The following is an 8,640-nucleotide window of genomic DNA, read 5'->3' as shown; positions in this document are numbered from 1 at the left end:
AGCGGTAAGGTGCATATTACTCATGGTCCAGCAGGCATGGACAGGGACGTTACCTAAGTTTCACGGCGCATTGGGTGACTCTGCTGGCAGCTGGGAAGGATGCAGGCCAAGGTGCAGTAGTGTTGAAGGTTGTTCCACCACCACGCCTCCAAAATGCCACTACTAATGATTCTGACACACCTCTCTCCTCCACCCTCTCCTCTTCTTCTTCCTCCGACAGGGACATATGACCCATGTAGCCTGTTTGGCTCACGTCCTTAACTTGGTGGTGCAGCGGTTCTTGGGCAGGTACCCAGGCTTACAGGATGTCCTGAGGCAGGCCAGGAAAGTCTGTGTGCATTTCTGCCGGTCAAATAAAGCCAGTGCTCAGCTGGCTGACCTCCAAAAGGAATTTAACCTGCCCAAGAACCGCCTAATCTATGACATGCCCACCAGGTGGAACTCGCAGCAGGGGGCCATCAATGAGTACCTGTGCGACTGTGGCACCAGGACAGGGTCAGGGGAGCTTGTTTTTTTTTCCCCACGCAGTGGGCCATGATCAGGGATGCATGCATTGTCCTGTAACCATTCGAGGAGGCCACGAGGATGGTGAGCAGTGACAGTGCATGCATCAGTGACACTGTTCCCCTTGTCCACCTGTTGGAGCACACGCTGCATGGAATAATGGACAGGGCACTTGAGGCAGAACAGAGGCAGGAAGAGGAGGACTTCCTTAGCTCTCAAGGCCCCATTTATCCAGACAGTATTCCTACGTGCCCGCCGATCACACAGGAGGAGGATTGTGTCAGTATGGAGGTGGAGCCTGGCACTCAGCATCAGCAGCAGTCTTTAAGGGATCATTTACAGTCCCAAGAAACACATGGACTTGTACGTGGCTGGGAGGAGGTGGCTGCGGATCATGTTGTCCTTAATGACCCAGAGGACTCTGGACTGAATGCCTTATCAAACCTACGCTGCATGGCCTCCCTGATCCTGCAAAGCCTGTGGAAGGATCCTCATATTCGTGGTATCAAGGAGAAGGAACAATACTGGCTGGCAACCCTCCTTGATCCATGTTACAAGGGTAAGGTTGCGGACCTAATCTTGCCATCGCAGAGGGAGCAGAGGATGAAACATCTTCGGGAGGCCTTGCAGAAAGGTCTGTGCAACACGTTCCCAGAGACTGGGAGGTTACAAACTCCTGTTTCTGGACAACGTTTTGCTGAGGCTTCGGGCAGTCAAAGAAGGAGCGGTGGAGAAGATGGCCGTCTGACCGATGCGTTCAGACAATTTTTTAGTCTGCAGCCCCAAGGTATGATCAGTTCCAGCAACCATCGCCAGCGTCTGTTTTACATGGTGCAGGAATACCTAGGGGCAAGATCTGACTTGGACACCTTTCCCACGGAAAATCCTCTGGGTTACTGGATCTTGAGGATGGATCACTGGCCAGAGCTTACACAGTATGCAGTTGAGCTACTGGCCTGTCCTGCATCCAGCTTACTTTCGGAACGCACAATCAGTGCTGCTGGAGGCTTTGTAACCGATCACAGGGTGCGTCTGTCCACCGACTCGGTCGATCGACTGACCTTCATAAAAATGAATCAGTCTTGGATCCCCACCAGCTACCAAGCACCTGATGCTGATGTAACCAAATACATTTTTTTGAAATGTCAGATCCCTTCAAAGACTGCCTATGCTGATGCTGAGTGACTATCCTGTTATACTGAGTAATTATCCTCTTCCTCCTCAATGATCATGATAATAGCTTGTAAGAACATTTTTGGTTCTGGGCGCCGCCAGTCCCGCCACCAGTGCCTAAGGCCCAATTTTTCAGCCCCTGTTTAACAGGGGCATGTAATTACAATTTTTCATGCAATTCTTTGCAGCAGGGCTAGTTCCTGCGCTCCAACTAGAGCATCTGTGAGGGGTTCCAGTGTTGTGGCACCAGCACCAGTGCCTAAGACCCAATTTTTCAGCCCCAGTTCAACAGGGACATGTAATTAGAATTCTTGATCTAATATTTCACAGCAGGGCCCGTTTCTGCACCCACCAAGAGTATCTGTGAGGACTTACAGTGTTGTGGCACCAGCACCACCACCACCACCAAAGGCCCAATTTTTCTGCCCTTGTTCAACAGGAGCATGTAATTACAATTCTTGATCTAATATTCCACAGCAGGGCCCGTTTCTGAGCCCACCAAGAGTATCTGTGAGGACTTACAGTGTTGTGGCACCAGCGCCACCACCACCATCAAAGGCCCAATTTTTCTGCCCCTGTTCAACAGGGGCATGTAATTACAATTCTTGATCTAATATTTCACAGCAGGGCCCTGTGAGGGCTTACAGTGTTGTGGCCACAACAACACCTAAAGCCCAAATTTCTGCTGCGTATATAGGGCAGGCCCCTACTTTCAAACATCCAAATTACAAACGACTCCTACTTGCAAACGGAAGGAGACAACAGGAAGTGAGATGAAATCTACCCCTAGGAAGAGAAATTCTCTCCTGTAAGAGTTAATATGGTAAAAACTTTTCTCCTTTCCACTGATGCTTTATCACCAATCCTTGTTTCACAAAAAACCCCAAATTTTCAAAAAACATTTGTCATTGGGACAAAAAGTGAGGTGAAATCTTCTGAAGAGGAGCACAGACAGCAAAACAAATGTCACAGGGGTGATAACCCTTCCCTATGTTTTCCAAAAAGCTTAAAATTGATTTTTTGGCTGGAGCTAAACACGTTAAAAATGTACCAGTTCAAAATTACAAACAGATTCTACTTAACAACAAACCTACAGTCCCTCTCTTGTTTGTACCGCCTGTATACTGCTGTTCAGAGTATATAGGGCCTGGGGGCCACACACCTTTCCTTTTTTAATTTGGGTGCGGGGTTCCCCTTAATGTCCATACAAGACCCAAAGGGCCTGGTAATGGACTGGGGGGTACCCATGCCGTTTGTCTCACTGATTTTCATCCATATTGCCAGGACTCAACATTACCTTAAAGCCGCAAGCAGTTTTAAATGAATTTTTTTCCTTTAAAAATGACATTTTGTGCAGGGACTGTTCTAAGCACAGGAAACACGCACCACTTTACAGGCATACTATAGACACCCCCCAGGTATGATATTTAAAGGAATATTTCGCTTTTTTTTTTTTTTTTTTTTTACTTTAAGCATCATTAAAATCACTACTCCCGAAAAAACGTCCGTTTTTAAAACTTTTTTTTGCATTGATACATGTTCCCTGGGGCAGGCCCTGGGTCCCCAAACCCTTTTTAGGACAATACCATGCAAATTAGCCTTTAAAATTAGCACTTTTGATTTTGAACGTTCGAGTCCCATAGACGTCAATTGGGTTCTAACATTCGTGCAAGTTTTCGGTCCGTTCGCAGGTTCTGGTGCGAACCGAACCGGGGGGTGTTCGGCTCATCCCTACTGGACATCTTTGTATCAAGAACGAAAGACCCGCTAGCACAAGGTTCAGATGCCTTGATAATTCCGTGGGATCAGTTTTCTCTAATCTATGCGTTCCCTCCATTTCCGCTTCTTGCTCGGTTACTTCGCAGGGTCAAGTCAGCAGGGAAGCCAGTAATCCTAGTAGCCCTGGCCTGGCCCAGGAGGTCCTGGTATGCAGGGATCGTGAGGATGGCAGTCGGAAGGCCATGGGTGCTCCCACTGCGACCAGACCTGCTCTCGCAAGGGCCGATATTCCATCCTTCCTTACAAAGTTTGAATTTGACGGTTTGGCTGTTGAGACCCACATCCTGAAAAAACGTATGCTTACAGTCCCAAACACTCTGGTTAATGCCAGGTGGATATAAGAGGGCATGAGGATACCGCTTTTGAGTGCAGTGTACTGCAGGCAGCAGTGTAGGTCCTCACATCCAAAGGCGGTCTTTTTTCTGATCTGTGTCTCCCTCCCCTCAATTTGGGCATTGTTCTGGGGCGTCCCATGATGTAATGAATAGAGCTCTGTGTCCCGTGATGTATGAACAAAAAAATGGGATTTTTAAAAACAGCTTAACTGTAAAATCCTTTTCTTGAGATTACATCATGGGACACAGAGCTCCCCACCCCTCTTCGGGATTTATGAATATATATGCATTGGGATACTTATTGCTTTGCTACAAAACTGAGGTACTGTCCATATGGGAGGGGTTATATAGGGGAAGGAACTCTCCTTACAATTAGGGTTGCCAGTGTCCAACACCTGAAGGTGGCTATCTAACCCAAGATGTAATGAATAGAGCTCTGTGTCCCCTGATGTAATCTCAAGAAAAGGATTTTACAGGTAAGCTGTTTTTAAAATCCCATTTTTTCCCCACTTGCGGGCCATAGATGGTACAATTTTCTTTCTAGTGGGAAGCCTTCCCTGCTGGGAGAACCCAGTGATAATTGCTAGTGTCTACAGCCACTGGCAATAATTGCATCCTAAAATCCAATATGCTGGTTGTATCCAAGTCCATCGATGGATCAACTTGAGTACCAGTATCAGCCTACTCAAACATGGTTCGAACCTCAAGCGGTCCTTGCTGAACAGGCCGAGATTCAAACTGTTTAATAACCATTAACACCTAAAATCAATTATCATCTCTAATCATTTTAACACCTAGTATATATTTGTTGAGTCAAGATTAATTAAAGCCATAATTCATGTGAATTCTGTAGCAACATGCCTTATACGGTAGATAGGTCATGTCCTAAAGTTCAAGCAGCATGAAAAAGTGACCCTGTCATCAGTATAAAAAATGTTAACCAACAGCATTCTGTTAAATATTACATTGCAAAGGGGCTGCATGACACAGTGGCCAGTTAGAGGAACCACTGTATCCAGTGGGTCACACTATGACACAGTGGGTCTGCCACTTGGCTGGTGAAAATGGGACTTATTGCCAATGTTATTAACTTAAGGCTAGTATTGTTTTTAGGAAAGGTGGTGATCTTTTATCAGACACACCCAGGAGTGTTGGATAGCAACATGCACAGAAATGTTAATACATGGAAGATTTCACTCACGCCCCCTCCAAAATACGGACAGGGTTTTTTAAAGCTGAACTTCAGGAATTTTGCGTGTTTCCTAAATATCCTGGCTTAATATGGGTGTATACCTCCTCGTGGACTTTTTTCTTCAATTTACAAATTACTAAGTACAGGGAATACAGCTATGACTATACTTCCGGTGCTCCAACGCTGGACCCTGGGGTTTTAGCTTCCGCAGCTGCTAAGTCGTGCAGCCACTTTGGCTGACCTTCCTCTCCTCTTGCCCAATCATGGAGAGCTTTGTATTATGTGAACCCATTCACAAGATACAAAGCCTTCTGTGAATAGACAGCGGAAGAGAGGGAGCTGCTACTGTGTGAGAAAGCACCATCTCTCCAGACAGAGCGCCAAAAGTATAGCTGTACTCTCAACACTCAGTAAAATTGTCAGCTGTAAATTAACCACTTCGGCCCCAGAGCTTTTTGGCTGCTGAATGACCGGGCCATTTTTTGCGATGCGGCACTGCGGTGATTTAAATGACAACTGCGTGGTCGTGCAACGTTGTACCCAAACAAAAGTGACATCCTTTTTTTCTCACAAATAGAGCTTTCTTTTGGTGGTACTTGATCACCTCTGCAGTTTTTATTTGTTGCGCTATAAACAAAAAAAGAGCAACAATTTTGAAAAAAAAGCAATATTTTTTACTTTTTTTGCTATAATAAATATCCCCCAAAAATATATAAAAAAAACTAATTTTTTCCTCAGTTTATGTATATGTATTCTTCTACATATTTTTGGCAAAAAAAATCGCAATAAGCGTATATTGATTGGTTTGCGCAAAATAGGGGATAGTTTTATGGCATTTTTATTATTATTTTTTTTATTAGTAATGGCGGCGATCTGCGATTTTTATCGTGACTGCGACATTATGGCGGACACATCGGACACTTTTGACACTATTTTGGGACCATTGTCATTTATACAGCGATCAGTGCTATAAAAATGCACTGATTACTGTGTAAATGACACTGGCAGGGAGGGGTTAACCACTAGGGGGCGATGAAGGGGTTAATTATGTCCTAGGAAGTGATTCTAACTGTGGGGGGGAGGGGCTACCTAGGACATAACAGCAATCACTGCTCCCGATCACAGGGAGCAGTGGATCTCTGTCATTACACAAGTCAGAACGGGGAATTGCCTTGTTTATATAGGCATTTCCCCGTTCTACCTCTCCACACTGCAATCGCAGGCCGCCAGAGAACATCGAGTTCCCGGGACCCGTGGGCGCACTCCTGTGGTGTGCCGGGAGCGCGCGTGCCCGAAAGGCGGCAAAATTAAAGGGACGTACCTGTATGCTCATTTGCCTGCCTGTGCCATTCTGCCGATGTACATCTGTGTGCGGTGGTCGGCATGCGGTTAAAGAGATAAATCCACAAGGTGAAATGCGCTTTTTTGGACTTAACCTACAGTCCCATCATAATTTAGCAAGTGGCTGAATTCCTGCAGTTCAGCTTTAAAGTAGTTGTAAACTCTAACTAAATGACACTATGGGGGTGATTTATGAACACCGTGCCATCAGTAGAGGAGCACGACGAGGCACAACGCACATTTCCATATGTACGAAATGGTGCGCCGGTAACAGAGCGCGAATCCCCCATTTACTATAGCAATCTCGACGCACAGGAGAATGCAATCTCTGCACCACTATGGACATGTGCACGGCATCTCCAAATCAATATTGACAGAAGATGGAGGTGCTAATATTATGGGGTGATATGGGGTGAGGAAGTTTAGTAACAACTGCCCAAGTAACAAATATGCCCAAAATAGAATGAGAAAGTAACTTTTTCAGGGAAAGCCTGCTGTGCCTGCAAGTACGTTTAGAACTGCATGAGATCAATGTAAGCAGTGCGCATGCGCAAGTGGCGCTTGCGCTCGTTCACATGCGTTTGTTCACTGCGCGGCTGAAATCTTAGTAAATGTTAAGCAACGTACATGCAATTGCACGGGTTGAACGGACGCACCTCTAAACCTGACACATTTTTTTTTTACGCTGGTTCACCTTTATGTATTTTTTAAAGGAGATTTGCACACAGGTCATGTTAGCATGATACGTTGCCAACATGTGACATGCACCTTGTTAAAATTATGTAAAAAGACTCTCGCTCCTCTAGCTCCTCCTAAAAGGGCATTTAACCTTCCCCCCTCTAATGCATATGATTTCCTTGGACTAGCTTTTGTTTTTAAAGGGGAACTCCACACTCCATTCTCCAATGCGCTTGTCTCCCCCTCTAATCCCTTGGATTTCCATGGGCTAATTTTTGCTTTTAAAGGGGAACTCCACACTTAATTCTCCAATGCTCTTGTCTCCTCCCTCTAATCCCTTGGATTTTCATGGGCTAACTTTTGCTTTTAAAGGGAACTCCACACTCCATTCTCCAATGCTCTTGTCTCCCCCTCTAATCCCTTGGATTTCCATGGGCTAACTTTTGCTTTTAAAGGGGAACTCCACACTCAATTCTCCAATGCTCTTGTCTCTCCCCTTTAATCCCTTGGATTTCCCTTGGATTTCCATGGGCTAACTTTTGCTTTTAAAGGGGAACGCCACACTCCACTCCCTTCTCAAAGGCTGTGAGCTGCCTTCACCAATCCAAATCACATCCTTTTGCAGAGCATACAACAGGGCCAGCTAGAAAAGGGGCGAGAAGAGCGCTCGCCCAACTCCCTCCTGAACCATACAAGCCCACATGCACTCAACATAGCTGGCTGCCTTTGGAGCATGTTGGGCTCAGCCCAATACCAACCACAAAGCACCTTGTACCCATTAGTTTAAAGGGGCTTTCCACATTCCGTAAAGCCCCCTGTCTGCAGCCCCACACAACCCCAGCCTAGGGTTGTGTGGAAGAGGCCCTTGTCCCCTGAATATGGGAACAAGGTGGTTGACTTTCAGGGTACCCGGGTCCCTCCTGCCCCCAAGCATCCACCCCCTTTCATGGGCTGGCTTTCTGTGTGTTTGGCTCGGGGTTTGTTAGTGTGTGGGAGGGGCACAATATTTTTTTCGTTTGGGGTGGTATTTTTCATGTGGGGGTTCTCATTTTAAGCCTTAACTGACCCAAATGGCCTTGTATGTATTGGGGAGGGCAGGCTGTTTTTTGTTTTGGGTTAAAATCTTGCAGATTTTTTTAAAGCAGAATTTTGGATACATGTTACAAATGCACCACTTTACAGGCAGAGTATTTTCTCTTTGTATTTTGTTTGTTATGTCTTTGCAAAACAGATGTGTTTTAGAGCAAGTATTTTTTACTTTTGTTTCTTTCTTTTTTCTGGGGGGGGGCATATTTTTCACCGAAATATTTTTGATATTGTCAATCTGTGTTGTTTGTAGGTTGTTAGTTTCACTTTGATTTAATTGTCTGTGCTGCATTATTTTGCAAAAGCTTCCTCAAGATGTTGTGACTAATAAATGTTTAAATCCTTAAGAGACTTTCCGTTTGTGGGCGCAGTCCTTTTAACTCCTGTTAATTTCCTCTGCAAAATGGCCAGACCTCAAAACCATATTCTGTTAGTGTCTCAAATTAACATACATGTGTTTTTTGCTTTCCTTGCTCTTTTCCAATTCCTGTTTTGTTGACCAATAAAATGTGTAGCAAATGTTTATGTTTTATGTGTTATTTGTTTTGCAGA

The sequence above is a fragment of the Aquarana catesbeiana genome, linkage group LG03 (assembly GCF_042186555.1).
Source record: "Aquarana catesbeiana isolate 2022-GZ linkage group LG03, ASM4218655v1, whole genome shotgun sequence".
NCBI lineage: Eukaryota > Metazoa > Chordata > Amphibia > Anura > Ranidae > Aquarana > Aquarana catesbeiana.
The sequence above is the reverse complement of the archived record's forward strand: the minus strand, read 5'-3'. Positions refer to the sequence as shown.